The 18,001-nt window shown below is 41.8% G+C and overlaps 2 long non-coding RNA genes across 2 annotated transcripts in view; both read right to left on the reverse strand.

The window, feature by feature from the left end:
- Nucleotides 1–18,001, reverse strand: part of LOC144584298 (uncharacterized) — a 195,153-nt gene that overhangs the window by 89,143 nt on the left and 88,009 nt on the right. The window lies entirely within an intron of this gene.
- The window catches only part of LOC140702008 (uncharacterized), a 42,916-nt gene that overhangs the window by 11,449 nt on the left and 13,466 nt on the right, over nt 1–18,001 (reverse strand). Inside the window, exons 2-3 of the long non-coding RNA XR_013538457.1 lie at nt 13,474–13,641; nt 10,056–10,197 (exon numbers count right to left, since the gene is read on the reverse strand). This is a non-coding gene — a long non-coding RNA (uncharacterized LOC140702008). The remainder of the gene's footprint in view (nt 1–10,055; nt 10,198–13,473; nt 13,642–18,001) is intronic.

Consider the following 18,001-nt stretch of genomic DNA (forward strand, 5'->3'; position numbering starts at 1 on the left):
TCAAGGAATAGTACAGGCAAGTAACAAGGAAATGCAGAGATGGCATTAGGAGAGTAAAATCTGAGAATGAGCTGAGATTAGCTAGAGACACTAAAAGCAATTAAAAAAGCATTATTCAGCTATGTGTGAAGCAAAAGAGAAAGTAAATAAATAGTGGCACAGCTACTCAATAGAGATGGAAAAATGATAACAGATGACAAAGATGAGGCAGAGGTGTTCAATTCCTATTTTAGCTCATAGGACATATTATGAATCTCCAGACAAATGTGAAGTGCATGTGAAAAGGAGAGGATTGCAGCTGGAGCTTGATAAACAAATACTGTAGTCAAATAATTCTTTACCACCATGAAAGAGTTAAAATCTCCAGGGCCAGATGAACTGCATCTGAGAGTACTGAAGGAATTGGCTGAAGAATTCTCAGTCTATTAGTTTCTTGAAATCATGGGAAACAGGTGAGGTGCCAGATGATTGGAGGAGGGCTAATGTTGACCCTATCTTCAAGAAGGTCAAGAAAGAGGAACTTGGGAACTACAGGCCAATCATCCTGTCATCAATCCCAGAGAAAAAATTGGAACAAATTATAAAATGCTCACTATGCACACACCTAGAAAACAGTGCAGTAATGACTAGAAACCAACATGGGTTTGTCAAGAACAAATCCTGCCAGGCTAATCTGATCTAATTTTTTGATCAGGTAACGCCCCTCGTAGACAGAGGGAATGCTGTAGATGTAGTATATCTTGACTTCAACAAAGCTTTTGACAAAGTGCCCCATTATCCCTAATCAGGATGCGGGCTGGATAGATGAACTGTTACATGGATAGACAATTGGCTACAGAATCGTATTCAAAGGGTGATGATTAATGGCCCCTTCTCAAACTGAGAGTAGGCAACAAGTGGGGTACCCCAAGGCTCAGTGCTCTTCTATTAATAACCTGGAAGAGGAAGTGCAGGGAATGCTTGTCAAATTTGGAGGTGACACAAAATTGGGTGGGACAGATAACACCCCAGAAGACATAAACAAAATACATGATGATTTTGATAGGCTGGAGCACTGGGCTGAAAACAACAGAATGAAATTTCACAAGGATAAGTGCAAAGTACTGCATCTAGAAAAAAAAGTAACCAAACACACAGCTACAAAATGGGGGATACCTGGCTCAGCAATACTACAGGTGAGAAGGATCTTGGAGTTATTGTAGATCACAAGCTGAATATGAGCCAACAGTGTGATGTGGTTACAAGAAAGGCTAATGCTATTTTAGGCTGCATTAACAGAAGTGTAGTCTCCATATCCCACAAGGTACTAGTTCCCCTCTATTCAAAATTGGTTAGGCCTCATCCTGAGCATTGTGTCTAGTTAAAGAGGAAGACAACAAGGAATTAGGGGGTTGGAAACCAAGTCTTATGATGAAAGATTGAAAGAATTGGGTATGTTTAGCCTTGAGAAAAGAAAACTGAAGGGAGATGTGATAGCTCTTTTCAAATACTTGAACAGCTGTCATACAGAAGAGGGGCAGGATTTGTTCTCAATCATCCCAGAGTGCAGGACATGCAACAATGGGCTCAACTTACAGGAAACCAGATTTTGGTTGACTTTGGGTGGTCTACAAATTTAAAACTAAAAACAAAAATTATAGGTCCAAGATGGTGAAGTATAAGAAATTAAGATATGGTAGGAGGGAAAGCCAGGTTTTAAGTCTATTCTTGAAAACACCCAGAGTGGGAGCCAGGGGGATCTCCACTGGCAAGTTGTTCCAAAGGTGAAGGGCCACTTCCGAGAAGGCCCTATTTCTCTTCCTTGGAGTGGGGGGTGGGAATGCTGTGTCTACTGAATTTAGATTTAATTTTTTTTCAAAATGTTTTAATGAATTTTTAAAGAGTTTTTTTTTAAAAAAAATATTGTTAAATGTTTGCTTTTTAATGTTTCTTATGGAGTTTTTAATTGTGATTTTTTTTTTTTAGTTTTAATTGATTGTGAGCCACCTGGAGTCCCTTGTGGGGCCAAATGAAGGACACAAAATAAATGAATTAATTAGTGAACCAACAAATCTGTAAGTAAAATGATTTGAATTCTTCTTAATCAATACCACCTCCCACTCTCTGAATCTTTTCATCACTTTTCTGTGATATCTGCTGCCATTCCTAAATTCTAACTGAGCAGTGACCTGCAATGACACTAGTAGTAAGTCCCATCCTTGAGAATCTGTTGCAATTTTTTTACAAATGATTCCCATTTTGTTTCCAATTTTAGTAAACCTTATCCCCACCCCATTGTCTCTCCTCACAAATAGGGCACAGAATTTCTAGACAAGAATAAGGTCTTTCTGGGCACTGCAACACTGCTCTCTACTGGACCCAAGTGGCTTTTTCCTTGGTCTTTTCCTTTCTCATTCATTCTCCACTGTTCTTTCATTGTTCTTGCACCAAAAGGCCAAAACTGGAACAGGTGGATGGAAAAGTTCTTGGTTAAAACATTTGGAAAACTTCCTAACACTAAGAGGTATTCAACATGAGACATGCTGTCTTGGGAGACTCTGGCTTCACTGGAGCTGATTGGCCAGATTTCAGTGATGATGTGACTTCATCCTGCTTTGTTAATCCTGCATTGTTGAACAAGATGATCCCCAAATTCCTTGGGAGTTGTAACATTCTATGAGGCTATGAACTCTTGCCTTCTTCATTTGCTACATAGGTTATGTTACTATGATGTTCACCTCCTTGAGGCACCTACATTTTATGCCTTCACAAAGGTTCCAGTCGTGTTTTCCTTTCACTGCCACCAGTGGATTACCTCAATCCACAACAATAAATGACGTTTGATCAGACACTTGTATGGTGAATGTAAACAAAACTTTAATTTATTAAAGTGAAGCCAATTTAATAATCACATAAGTTCTTCAGATGTACATACTATTCTCTAGCCATAGAATTTCCACCTTCTCTATCTATTTATCTTAACCAGTCTCTGACTCAATATCTCTTGTGCCTCTGATTCCAACTAACTCACGGACTCTCTCTTGACTTACTCCTGACTGACTCCTCCTCTCAGGCTCCACCTTTTAACCTCTCTCTCGGCTCCGCCTCTCAACAGCATTAGCATACAACATGAATAATACATGACTTATACCTAACAAAGGTTGAACGCTACAGACTCCCCCCCCCCAAATATGTTTGTTTGGGAGGGAAAACACGTTTTTCATCCCAAACAAACATGTATCATTGCATGAAACTTTACTTACCTCTGGCATCATTTTGCAAACAATACAACATCAGATATATGTATAACACAATATCTTTTCACTTTACACATTCTTATACAATTCAGTAAAATACTTTGCCTTTTGATGGACACTTAGGACATTAAATTTTCAACCTTACAGAAATATACCACAATCAGGAAACGTTTACATATATAATTAACCACTAAATTAATAGTCCATTCCAGTTCGTTTTAGAAGTCCTTGAATCATTCTCCACATTTCAGTTCATCAATATTCAGTTTTTCCACACTATACATAAACAGAACATTTCTTAGAATATTATCAGCTTGGCTTTCGAGGGACGATCTGAGTCTCTTTTTTTACTCTGTGGTTTGCGAAATCCAAGTCTTTCACGTTCCCGTAGTAGTAAGATGTGCCCTGGACTGGTCCGGTCGTTACTGCCTCCTTCAGCTGGACACATGACTGCTGGAATTCAGGGGTCCCTCTGATGATCACTGGCTCCTTCTTCGGCATTCTGTTCCATCGACTGGAGGTCATCGGCCACTCAGTTGTCCACTGGATGTCCTCTGCTTGTTGTTTGTTAGGGACGTCTGCTTTAAGTCTGGCTTGGGGCTTCACTTTCTGGGGAAAGGATAGGTAGTTCCCTCTCCTTCTCCTAAACATCACTGGATGTGTCCCTCTTTAAGAAGTCAGGGCTTACGCCTTTCTCCTCATTCACACATTCACCCACAGGTACTTTCATTGAAATGTTTTCCCTATGTGGTGGACCACTATCATGGGTCACTTTTATATTCTCATGTAAGTTTCTCTTAAGTGCAATCAACGATTGGTTTGTTTTATATGCACGGAGTCTGTTAGCTGATTCTATTTCTTTATTCAGTGATACACCAGATAGGGGGTTACCTTGCAAGGATTTAAGGACTACTTGTTCTGCCCCTGCCAAAAGCAAGTTTCTCCCCTCTATAGTTCTCAGTTCTACTATTTGGTCCTCAGGACAGAATACTCTTTCCTGGGCCTCATACAAGGCTTTCTCCTTTTGGGGAGTACTTCCCAAGCTTGGCTCTGCCACTTCTAAGGACTTTTTTCTATATAAGAGCTCTTTATCCAGGTAAGACCTTTCAGGGCATTCAGGAGATAATAAAGTGGGTGTACTGGTGGCTGCTTCAAAGCAACCTCCAAAACTAATTTCCTCCTTCTGCTCCTGAGCCAAACTAGTTTTTTGGGGGTTTGCAAAAGCATGAGATCAGTTTCTAAGTGACTTTCTCCCTCCAGGCTTCCCTCTTCTATTGTATCAATTTCTGCTGAGTGGGCGATTCCTGGCCCCCTTGTGAGTCTGTAAGTACAAAAGCACTCTTAACATGCTCTATCAAATCTAAACCCTCTCTATATGTCAGGTCTTCATCAATCATAGATCTCTCTGGGTGTTCAGGGATCAGTGGAATGCAATTCTCTCTAAATTTTGTAGTACAATCATTCAAAGTACTATCTTCCATCTGTTCCTCAATACAGGAAGGATCATTAGGGGTTTTTAAAATAACCTCATCAGCCATTTTGGTTACCCCATGGTTCTTTTCTAACTTGGGGCATCCCTGGATAGATTCAGAGGTTAGGGAATCCATTTTTCCTTCAGGGATTGTTAACTGCTCTCTCAGGAACCTGTTATTTCACAAGCACTCTGCACATGCTTAGTGAGATCTAGCCCAATTAAACAAGGTGCAGGAATTTGATCAGAAATTGCCACTGTGATGGAATGCCGACTTCACGCCTGTCACTCATAGCTGAAGCTCAAGTGCAGGGGCCTATGAGAGGACAGGAGGGGCGGAGTCAGTGAGGCAGTTGGAGGCAGTTAGAGAGAGTAGAGAATGAGAGTGTGGCAGAGAGAAATTGAATAGTCTAGATAGATAGTCAGTGAAATTGAGAGAATATTACTAATAAGTTGGTTAAAGTGAATAAATCAATACAGCAAATGAAGAATTGAATGTGTAACCAAAGATAAGAAGTTTTAATGAGTGATTCTATACAAAGAACATCTGTGATTCTAATTCAATCTAAATAAACAAGTTATGTTGGCACCAAGTGTCTGATTCAAGTATTGTGAGAGTGTGGATAAGTGTCACGTTCCCGGGGGTTACAATAGCCGAAGTCCGATAAACCAGTCCAAGGTCAGAGATACCAAGAATGCAAAGCCAAAGTCCCGAAACAAACTTACAGAGTGCAGTCCAATGTCAAAGTCCAGGGTTAGATACACAGTCAGAGTCCAGAGTTCAGAGTACAATACCAACATAGTCCAGGAACAAGGTCCAAAGTCCAATACCAGCGCAGTCCAGGGTCAAGGTCCAGACTCAGGAACAAGAGACGTGGATGCCAGCCAAGGTTTTGACTCCTTGCTTCCACGAAGCTTCTGGCTTCACTGAAGCTTGTTTTATACTAAAACAGCTCCTTGAGCTGTTGGAAAGCTCTCTATTCTGCTAGTACTCAGGACTAGGTGAACGTAGGTCCCTGTGGAAAGCCTTAGAGCGATCCTCTGCTCTTCTTGCCCTGAGTCTTTACCGAAGCCTGCCCCGAAGCCTGTCTGCTGTGGAGGGAGAATCTGGAGGCTGCTCAGCTGTTTCCGATCTCTCCACATTCTCCTCAGCCACAGTTAACCCTTCTGGGTCCAGATCTTCGGAAGCACTCATGACAATAAGGGATATCCACTGGTGGCAGCGAATGAAAAGAAAATGTCACCAGAGTGAACCTTGGTTTGGGGAAAACGAACAGGGAACACTGGGTGTAACGTCATAGCCACGTCCCAATTTTCAATCCAATCTCTATAGTTTATTTTCACTTTAGCCATGGGTAAAATCACTGGAGTAGAACTTATTCCCTTGATTGTAATAGTTTGATTCGGAAGAATTTGTTCTTTCAGAATCACATCAGGATGGCACAGGGTTATATTAGAGCAAGTATCAACTACTCCAACATAAGACTTTTCATTAATAAGAATCCTCTCACCAAATTCTGCCTTTACTAGAATACAATGAACGACCTGGGCTAGTGGCAGATCAGAATTTTCTGTTGTGCCAGTTGCCATGGAGACAGAACCTTGGTTACTGCTTCTCTCAGTGACTTCAGCTGGTTTTAAACAGTAAACCTTCTTGGGCTGATTATCATCCTTCTCATTCCTAAGTTTATTTTTCATACAATTGAATTGTGAATGACTGAACTCCCCGCAGTTGTGGCACTATCTTCTTCACTCACTCTGAGGCGATCTATTAAACTTTTCCTCAGAGTTCATTTGCTTCGGCGGACTAGGCCTTAGCAATTCAGGTGAGGGGCTACTCTGGCCTTCTTTCCCTGTTGCTTTGCTGAGGAAATTTTATTAAAGGGTTTCTTATGGTTGTCCCAGTTTTGCCTGTTAAAATTTACCTCAGAGAACCTGTGGCTTTGAATCTCCCCAATGTAATTAGTTAAGACCTGTGGTAAAGCAGTGGATGACCTGCTAGAGCTTTTGTGGAAAGGCTTAGTGGTGGGGCTTCTGAACCCAGATCTGGAGGAACTTAAGATAGGGAACCAACTCTAAAGAAAACTTCTTTTACCTCATGATTTGAGAGACCCAAGGGGGCTAGCTCAAAATCCAAGGCTCTAAGAGGAAGGGAGCAGTGGTGGATAAGAGTGGAAGCCAGGATCAAAACAGATCTGAGGTAAGAGGAAAATAAGAGGTTAAAAAGAAAATTATTCCTCCCTTCTCCTCCTACTGCAATAAAGAAGTGTTTGAGATAGTGCTTAAAAGAAACTTGCCTATGAATCTTGAGTTGACCCGTGATAGTGGTCTCCCACATATGGAGAGCTTTGCAACAAAAGTACCTGTGGATGAATTTATGGGTGAAGGCAAAAGCAATAAGATTTAAAGGAAGGATGCAGTCCTAGCTGTTCTGGAGGAGTGGAAGAAACTGCCTACCCCTTTCCCAGTTGAGAAAGTGAAGCCACTACCCAAAAAGAAAACAGGCTTCACCCGGAAAAGGTGAGTGGAGAACATCTCATGGACTCCAGAGTGTTAGGAAGCCTTCTACTGTCTTAAGACAGCACTGACCTCAAAGTCTGTTCTTGTTTCCCAGACTTTAACAAGGAACTCACCATCTACACTGATGTGTCCAATGTTGGACTTGGAGCTGTTCTGTGCCAATCAGATGACCGCGGGACTTTACATCCAGTAACGTATGTGAGCAAAAAGCTCCAACCTAGTGAAAGACATTTATCGACTATCAAGAGGGAATGTTTACCCATCGTTTGACATTGCAGAAACTATGTTACATACAGCACTGATGTTACCTGTCTGTCATGGGTTGGAGGGAAAGTTCCATCCTATGGGGAGTGGAAGGCGGGACATCAGGAGGAGGGGCTGTACTGTATATATATGTGGAGCCTGTGTGGTGAAGTTTAGAAGCTGAAGGAGAAGCTGGAGGAGAAGCTGAGAGAAGAAGCTGGAGTGGGAGTCTGTGTGTCAGACAGGGTACTACTGTGTGTCAGTCAGTACCAACCTGATAGGTTCAGGTGTCTGTATGGGAAGCCAGAACTGATAGGTTCAGGGTCTGTGCTTTAGTGAAAGGTGTTCTGTGTGAACCAAACTGGTGTATGTATGATTGAGACTAAGCCACGTTACTGTATCTTATTCACTTGATCATTTTATTTTCCCTGTGTGTTATTTAAATAAACCTTATTCCTTTATTTGTTAAAAATCCATTCCTGGTCTGTGTGACTCCTTATAGGGAATGGTTGGTGGCAGCTTAGTGAAACTGTGGCATATCCCAGTAGGTCTGGGGTTGTCACACTAAAGCCCTACTTATGGGGCAGCAACTTCATTCTCTGCACGAATCATTCGCCATTAAAATGGATGAGGGCTATGCAATCTTAACAGTAGTAAATTGACCAGAAGGGCCCTGATTCTACAGGACTTTGATTTTGAAATCAGAAAGGTTCAAAGGGTCCCTGAATGTGGTTGCGGATGCTTTGTCCCAAAAACCTAATGATTAAAAAAAAATCAGTATTAAATGCAAATATCCGTAACTGTATTGACTGCCTTAAATGTTTAAAGTGGTAAATTTGATTTAGTAAACATAGTAATAGACAGAAAATTGTATTATAAGGTATGTATAAGTATTGGTAAGATATTGTTATATTTGCATGTACTTAGCTGTTTGTTTATGAGGGCAAAAAGATGGGTTTCCTCTCATAAAACAAACTTATTAAGGTGGAAGGACTGTAGCAATCACCCTGCTTTGGCTAATGTATGAGGATTTTTGCATACACCAATGAGAGCTGTTTGGAGGTGGAGCCAGAGAAACTAGAAGGGAGAGGTGAGTCAGATAAGAAGAGTTTTAGTCAATCAGTCAGTTTGAGTCAGAGATGAGAGTCTAAAGTAAAAAGTTAGTCTGTGGGAGCTAGAGAGTGTGGCAGAGTTTAGAGTTTATTTATTTTATTTATATGCTGCCCGCACTACTCAAAGGAGTTAAGGGAGGCAGTTAAGAGTGTGGAATGTATAGAGAGTTAAGAGTGAAGTAGGTTATTACTAGACTACTGAATTCTTTAAAGTCTTTGAAGAACCTGTTTATGCGTACCGTAACCAATAAACCTGTTTTGTTCAACTTTACACTCAGCATGGACCTCAACATTGTTGACAGAGATCAGCTGTTGGCAGCGTAAAGGAGGGAACGTGTTGTGGGCCTCAGTCTAGTTAAATAATCTGGGGACATGTAGGGGCATGTCACAGTTACATGGACACCATGCTGGGGTGGATGAGGGATAATAGACTGAGGCTGAACCTGGGCAACACAGGCAGGTGGGTACCCCTAGCGTTTGTGGATTGGGTGCCTCCCTCTCTTTTTTGGGGGGGTCTACCCTCTAAGGATGAGCTTCATAGCTTGGACCCAGTGCTGTCAACGAAGCCTCAGACAGAGTCTGTGGTCTGCTCTGCCTATTTACATCTAAGGCGGTTTGCCCAGCTGCATCCCTACGTTGACACCGGGTCCCTCACCTGTCTCGAGATTAGATTACTGCAATGCTTTCTATGTGGGGCTGCCCATGAGGCTGTTTCAGAAGCTCCAGCAGGTCCAGAACACAGCGGCCAGACTACTGAGTGGTGTAAAGAAATATCAACTCATTTCTTTCACCTCAGCCGCCCTGCACTTCTTACCTGTCAATTTCCATGCCTGCTTCAAGGTGATGGTTCTAATCTATAAGGCCTTAAATGGTTTGGGATGGCGATACTTGATAAAATGCCTCCTCCTGATGAAATCTGGCCATCCTATATGATTTTCCAAGGCTGGGTGGTTAACATTATTGACCCTGAGAGAGGCCCAGAAAGAGAGAACCAGAAACTGGGCCTTCTTGGCGATCGCTCCTCAGCTCTGGAATAACCTCCTGGCCGAATTCCGCCTTGCCCCTTCACTGGGAATTTTCAAGTGATTGTTAAAAACATGTGTTTTTTTTTTTCAACAGGCCTTCCCAGACCTTACAACAACTTAATACAGTTATTGGTCTTAGCACTTACATTATTATTCCTGCTGTCCTGCTTTTATATTATTTTATATTATTTAATTATTATTATTTAAAATGGTGGTTGTTTGTGCTTATTTTGATTTTATACCTATTATGTTTATTGCTTTGAATTGTTCATGTTTAATATGTAAACTGCCCAGAGTGGCCTGGCAGCCAGATGGCGGGTATAGAAGACAGACAGACAGACAGACAAACAATTTTTTTGAGAAACCCAGGGTCTCAGAAATCATAGCATTCTTTTCTAAGTCCTCACTGAGTGACTTCCTTATTTAATGATTTGTTCTAAAACCTTACCTGGTATTGAAGTCAAGCTGACTAGTTGATAATTGCCTGGATCTTCTTTTCCCCCATTTATGAAGATAGGGGTGACATTTGCTTGCCTCCAGTCTTTGCTTGTCTCCAGTCTTTAGAGAGCATATCTCTTCTTTGAAAATTTCTAAACATTAGAGAAAGAGGCCTTGAGATTATATATTTTCCTCCTTGTTGAATTTTAATTGAACCCCCCATCCCCGAAACCTCCCCCCACACACACACATTAATGATGTTAAATGCATTCAGCCACTTCACATCACCCATGGTTTAGCTGTTAGAGGCTCATCACTGAGACATGAAGCCAAAAGAATTCCAAATGGGACGACTTCATACCTATCACCATTGCAACAAAGGTTTATGTTGGCTCGGTGGCAATTTTTATGCATGGTTCTTGCCTGAGGTGACTTGGCAGCTCTTTCCTATTAATGATGGCAATAAAAAAAGAGAGACATTTCACTCTGATGTATGTTTTAATGCTTCTGGTCTCACCCAGTCATGAAGTCATCAAAATGAGTTGTGGAAAGCACCTATGAGGTCATTGGGATGATCTACCTGGCAAAAGACAATTCTGAGTCAAACATGCTGGTGACCTCCCTCTAGTCTGGCTGCCTTTCAATATAGCCTTTAGGGCCATGTTCAGAAATTCAGCTGACCTGCTGTGGAGCATTGAATAGCAAAGAACTTAGCTCTCAAGTGGGGATAGTGAGAAAGCTTGCCAGATTCCTAGTTCTCACCAGTTTAGGCTGCCTTGCCATAAGGAGGAAACTCAATAAGGAATTTTGAAACACCATGAGATTTCTTATCTCCAAACCATAACAAAGACCATTCCAAGGTGTCTCTAATTAGCACAACATGAATGTAGTGGTCTTGCAAGCATGCATGCGCATGCGCGCGTACACACACACAGACACACACACGCACCAAAGGTCTAGTTGATGGTTAGGAAAGATATACCGTATTTTCCATGTATAAGACTATACCTTTGTCTAAAATCATTAGACTAAAAATTGATGGTCGTCTTATACACAGAGGTAAGCTGAGGAGAGAACAAAAACAAGTGGAGAGGAAAGCAGGGATCAAAGCGATCGATCCTGCAGTGCTTTGATCCCTTTCCCCCTACACTTGCTCAGCCCCACTTATTTTTCTTAATTTTGCATTGTCTTATACCCGGAAAACTACCCATCTAATAATTTGAATTCTGAAACAGAGAAGCAATTGTCTCAGGGGCAAATTCACATATTTTTACATAATTTTACTTACTGATGGCTAACAAAGCATAGCAGAGGAATAAAATGGAGACAGACCACAGAGAGTGAGTGACCAGAGCAAATGATCATGAAGAGCTAACGAGAGTTTAACAGGGGAATCCACTGGGTGAGGCCAAGGGGGAGGACCCTAAATATATTTTTGGTTAATGGATATAGTTATACAGTATATTAGCAAACTTCCACAGCATTCCTCAAGGCATACAAGACAAAGGAAAGGGCACTCATAGGCAAACAGAAGAAAGTAAAAAGGGGAAAAGGGGTTATGGAGAGAAGAGACATTTCAGTGGTGGTGATTTGCAAAGTGCCTATGATGTTTGTATTTGTGCCTGAGAGCAACACAACATATGCATGCAGCAAGTGCTAACTATTTAACACTGTTGGAAGAAAATGTGAACAAACTGCTGTGTCCCTGGAGGATGAATTAGGGACATAACAGAAGGATTGCCGTCACTCAGAAAACCTATGGGTGCATATCCCTTCCAGGGAACAAACAACACAATTAAGAAGAACTACAAAGAGATCACATCAAACTTTGAAGCATTGGGACGGAAACTAATCGGTACTCTGAATAGGAATAGACAGGTAAAGGAAAATCATCAGGGTGAATGACTGGCTGCAAAAGTAGTGCTAAAAAGAGGGATTGGGATTTTGAGAACACACACTACACTTTCTGGAAGATTGACTGCTAGCAATAGATGGTTTGTACCTCACAAAGACTGGGAAGAATGTGTTTGGCCACAGCGTAAAAAATTTCATCAGGAGGGCTTTACACTTAATTGGAAGTGGGAAGGAGACACATAATCAGAAGATAGATGAAGGCTTGTGCAGACCAAGCAGGAAGGAACAGACCAAGCAGCTCTGTGACTCAATAATAATCTTCTTAAAAAGAAAGAAGGCTACAAAATTATGCAATCTATGATTTCTGTATACAAATGGGAAACAAACAACTGGAAATTCTAGTTCAGGAGGGTAAATATTACATGATAAGAGATGACAAAGAAATGGCAGAAATGCTCAATTCCTACTTTCACTCAGGCTTTTCCTATAACCCTTCAGGCAAATGTGAAATATAAGTGGAGGGGACAGTGAACTGTGCTCACAGCTTGGGATTGATATAACTGGATGGTTTCTGCAAGTCAGAGCAGACAACACTGGACTAGCCTGACTTGATACAAGGCCTGATATAAGATTCTGAAAATCATGTATCCATACATAGAATATGGAGCTTAGATTATCTCAGCTGTAGTTCAGGGCAGTACATTAGAGCAAAAGGGGGACTTCACTTAGCAAATAAAAGGAAACAATCTGGAGCAGATAAAGCAGAGTAAATAGAGCTCAGTAGGAAGAACTGAGCTAGCTATGTAGCACACTCATGTAAGAAGGAATGTGGCAAGCAGTACACTACAGACTATGTCATGGGTCAGTGCCTAAACAAACACACACACACACACACACACACACACACACACACACAGAGAGAGAGAGAGAGAGAGAGAGAGAGAGAGAGAGAGAGAGAGGCCCTACTAACTAAGGATTATCCAAACTGCAGCTCAACTCATATGGAGAGTGATGGGTTTGGTAAAGCTATTTCAGCTCCTGCCAAGATTATGATAATGATGCTGATGTTGGGGGTGTTGGTGAAGGAACCAACCCCCTCATCTTTGTAGATGCAAAGAAAAGCTACTTCAGTAAGGAATTATACTATCTAAGACACATGGCCTTAGTTTATAGTGGGCGTTTCCCAATACAGTACACACACGTTCTTTGAGAGTCAATCTCAGTACATACTTGATAACATAGCATACAGACTGATTTCTGTTCCTCCACTGAGCGGGGGGTTGGACTCAATGGCTTTATTAGGCTCCCTCCAACTTCATGATTGTGTGAGTCAGTATGGCAGGAACAAGATTTTCTTTCCAAACTGGGAAATTCTCCACAGCATTCAGGTAGATCAGATTTTAGAACCATTTTTAGGGCTTCCAGATATCTTCCTTTAGTACATGCGGGGAAATTCAGGGAGCTGTCTTGCCCCCAAACAAAAGGAAAATTTAAAAAATTAAAAAGGCAAGTTCCCCCAAAGGAACTTTTACAAGCGCTTATGTGAGTATATCCAAATAGCAAGAAATGGAGACCTGTGTACTTTCCGCCAGTTATAGTGGAACAGCTGAGACTCTTCGATGTTGTCAGCATCAGCCAATCAGTTTGGCAGCACATGATGTCATTTCCACTTCAGGCAGGCTTGCCCCATCAGCTTTGCATTGGGTGATGTTGTAATTTTGGCAAGCTAGCTGTTTCCCTCCCTTGCAATAAAAGAGAAATAGTTATTTCATTTATCTAAAAGGATGTTCCATCATTAAAGCAGCTACCCAATGTAAGGGGTGCCTGATAACTCAACCATATAATTATCTGATAACAACAGGGGCCATAAAGTGTCAGTAATATTATTAGCTCCTCTCTCCAGGCATTCTATGCAGGGCTGAGAGATGGGACAGCATGCAACCAATGGCAACCAAGATGATTTTGACTGAAACAACTCCTTTGGGAGGAAAGGGTAAAAAATCCCAGGGCTTTTTAGCATGCAAAAAGTCTTTCCATGAGGATTAGACAAGTCATGGAGAATATGGTTATCAGTGGCTAGTGGCTACCAGTCACAATGGCTATATACTCCCTTTGGTATCCAGGGCAGTAGGACTCCGAATTCCATTGCACATAAGTAGAAGGGTATGACTGTGCATCTGCCATCCTTTTGGCTTTCCCCTGGAAATCTGATGGGATACTATGGGAACAAAATGGAGGGCTACATCTCAAGGACTGTGTCTCCCATTAAGAACCTGCCCAGGTGCTGATAATCAGAAGAGGCCTTTCTTTCAGTCCCACCACCTTCACAGGTGCATTTGATGGGGATACAGGAGAGAGCCTTCTCTGTTGCTGCTCCCAAACTCTGGAATTCAGGCCCCATCTCTGCTGTCCCTCTGCAAGCAGGCAAAGACCTTTCACTTCAAGCAAGCTTTCCCTTACTTACGGATGCCTAAATAGATTATTGTGACTTACTACTTTGAATGTGTCTTGATATTGCTTCTGTTCACCATCTTTTACTGTAAGACGTTGTTGAGCCTTTTTAGTATTTGACAGAATCATAGAATAATGAAGTTGGAAGGGGCCTAAAGGGGAAGTACCTTACTAAAGATGCCCCTGTTTTCCCTCTTACAATGGGAGTTCCTCAGAGGCAACAGGCATGCTAAATGAAAGATATTTGGGAAATAAAATTGCATGTCTTTTACCATCTGAGACAGCACGTATTTGCATAGAATCATAGAATCCTGAAGTTGGAGGCGGCCTATAAGGCCATCGGGTCCAACCTTCTGCTCAATAAGGAATACAAATCAAAGGATATCTGCCAGGTATCTGTCTAAATTTCTCCAGAATGCCTCCAGTGTTGGAGCACTCACCACCTCTTGATGTAATTGGTTCTATTACCATACTGCTGTGACAGTTAGGATTTTTTCCCTGATATTCAAAAGAAATCTGGCTTCCTGTAACTTGAGCCCATTATTGTGTGTCCTGCACTCTGGGATGGTTGAGAACAGGTCCTGCCCCTCCTCTGTATGGCAGCCTTTCAAGTACTTGAAAAGTGCTATCATATCACCCCTCAGTCTTTTTTTTCCTCATGGCTAAACAAGCCCAGTTCTTTCAGTCTTTCCTCATAGTACAGTGGACCCTCTACTTACGGAACTAATCCGTATTGGAACGGTGGCTGCAAGTCGAAAAGTTTGTAGGTCGAATCTCCATTGACCTACACTGCATTGAAAACTGATTAATCCCATAACTGGCAGTTTTTATTCTATTTTTGTTCCATTTTGGTTTTTTTCTGGTCTGCAAGTCGATTCTCCGGCTGCAAGTCGAATCTAAATTTTGTGGCCAGAGAAGTCTGCAACTTGAAAAGTCTGTAAGTCGAGCCGTCTGTAAGTCGAGGGTCCACTGTACTTGGTTTCCACCCCCTGATCATCACTGTTGCCTTCCTCTGAACATGTTCCAGTGTGTCAGCATACGTCTTGAAATGTGGTGTCCATAACTTTTATTTTAAGCTTGGAAAACCAACTTAGGGCAGAAGACTGGCCGTCTCCAAGTTTACAAGAGGCATTGATGCCATGTCCTCTACTGGCTGCCATCCAATCCCAGTGGACCTCCTGAATTGGCAGGAGATGGCAGCAATGCTACTATGCTTCATTTGCCAATGATTGGAAACCGCATTACAATTTTCCACAATGAAGTGCCACTCCAGGAAATGTTGGGGAGATTTTAAATTGCACATATCTGAATGATCCCCTTTTTCAAAGGAAGCCCCAGCAAGCCCTGACAAATTGGATTTATTGCAGTGGTTCCCAACCTTGAATCCCCAGATATTCTTGGACTGCAACTCCCAGAAATCCTGGCCAGCACAGCTAGCGGTGAAGGCTTCTGGGAGCTTTAGGTCAAGACCATCTGAGGACCAAAGTTTGGAAAACAATGATCTGCTTGAATTACAGCAGCTGTCCGGCACCCTACCTTTGACTGGAAGCAGAGAGGGATGGGAGGAAAAGGGATATGTTTAACCATTTCCTCAACCACGGATTACTCAAAATCCTCATGTTAAACAGTTCCCACACACTGCTTTAAATACATATCCCAATTTCAAACATACATCAAAAGCCTGTCTGTGGACAGCAGGTTTAGAAGGACAATTTGGATTGGGGAGCTAGATGTTCCTAAGTGCTCTCTCTCCATCAGTGCTGTGCTCCTCTGCTTTGCACACAGAAGCTCCCCAATTCAGTTCCCAGCATCAACAAGAAGCGTTGGAAAAAACCTCCTGGAATCCCAGACACCTGCTTCTAGCCAGTATAAACATTATTGAGATAGATAGAATGGTATAAGGCAGTCTCCTGTGTGCCCCTATGTTCAACATCTCTTAATGTAGTCTTTCAACGTGACTCAAAGGCTATCAAGTACAAACAATCTGGATCATGCAATCTCTCTATGCATTGTTGCCTGCTTTAAGTATTTATGACATTTGCCTTGTAGATTGTGGCAACTGTAGTTCCCTCAAAGATCAACAAGAACAGTGTGCCTCTTACCTAGTTTGCTATTGCAGTTATCAAGAGCACGGTGAAATCTGAAAGGTGGATTTCGTGACCAACCAAAAGGTGTTTAGATTCAATCTTTGAATAATCAAAAGCTGGTGTGAAACACCCAGTCACCTTTGGTGCCACATAGTGCTGCGTAGGCATCGCTAAATCTTGAAACCCCACACAATTGACTTGGGTGCCTTCTTCCACTGGGTTGCCACTGGCATCTTGAAAAATAGATTTGCATACACCTGGGAGGCAGGAAAGTTTTAAGGGTCAGATCATACTTCCGCACTATTAAAGAGCAGGCCGGGTAGGTGGGGCTCGTCAGCCATGGAAGGCAGCCCCATCTAGGAGAAGGAAAACTCCGATTTCAAATCTCCACTGCCTTGTGGCTATATCCACTGATGGAAAAGGCTTCAGGAGTTAACCTCGAGGCAAAATCTGGAGCTGGAGTCCCGGAGGCAGTTCGTGTCGTTCTGTCAACTCCTGCAACATTGCTGGAACCAATTGTATTGGCTCTTGCCTTTCCGTTGGACCATTTCATGGAGAGGGGGGATTTGCTGCTTGGGTAACAGCCTATCCTCCATATTACTTTACTCAGGCTTCGTGCTCTGGAGAGGGCACTCCTCGATTCAGAGCATGTTACCATAGTCTCTCGGGACTGAAATGTGTCTATGATATAGGGGGTGGCAGTTTTTTCAAGATTTTCCCTTATGGGGAGTCTGAGTGGAAGGAAATTCTTTCTACACTTCAAAATATTTTATTCTGCGTCTGGACAATTTATTGCCTGGTTACTTGCTTGTAGATTCACTCACTAGATTCATCCTGTCTTTGACATCATGAAAGGAATTGGTTAACAATGACATCCCATTACATTGGTTATTCTTGGGATGATATTTTCCTGATAAGCAGGAGGAAACACTGTGATGCAGGTGCAATGGCCTTTCCTGTGTAACAAAGGCCATCTTTTTAGGTAACATGTCTGTACAGCAATGAGCAACAGTTATTTACTAAGATTATTTGGATTCACATTTCATCCTGCTTTCATTAGTAAGTGCCAGATAGAGATAAAAACTCTTGAAATGGAGTAGGAAGAATTTTTCTCTCTCGCTAATAATACTAGAACTCAGGGGCATCCTCTGATGCTGAGTAGCAAGGTATATAAAAGGAACTATATGTATATATAAAGTATATATACAATATAATATCATAAAATATAATTTATTTAAATATTTATACCCCACTTTTCTCCTCCAGAGGACACACAGCAGCTTATAATATTAAAAAAAGAAAACATTATAAAACTGAATGGGTAAGGGAAGACATAACGAAATAAAACAGATGAATTTAAAGGGCACTGTCACTCTGTCTCAAGAAGCTGTTGAGGAAGATGAAAGATTTGCACTTTACAACAAAGCTACAACATATATGGCAGGAAGCAAATGCATTGTGAAATGGAAAAGGAATACAATTTTTCATGCCAGAGGTAGGACAAAAGAAGGGGCCATGAAGGGATCTGCACTTGCAAAAGATACATCAGAAAACAAAAACAAAC

Source organism: Pogona vitticeps, chromosome 9 (genome assembly GCF_051106095.1).
Source record: "Pogona vitticeps strain Pit_001003342236 chromosome 9, PviZW2.1, whole genome shotgun sequence".
NCBI classification, from domain to species: Eukaryota; Metazoa; Chordata; class Lepidosauria; order Squamata; family Agamidae; genus Pogona; species Pogona vitticeps.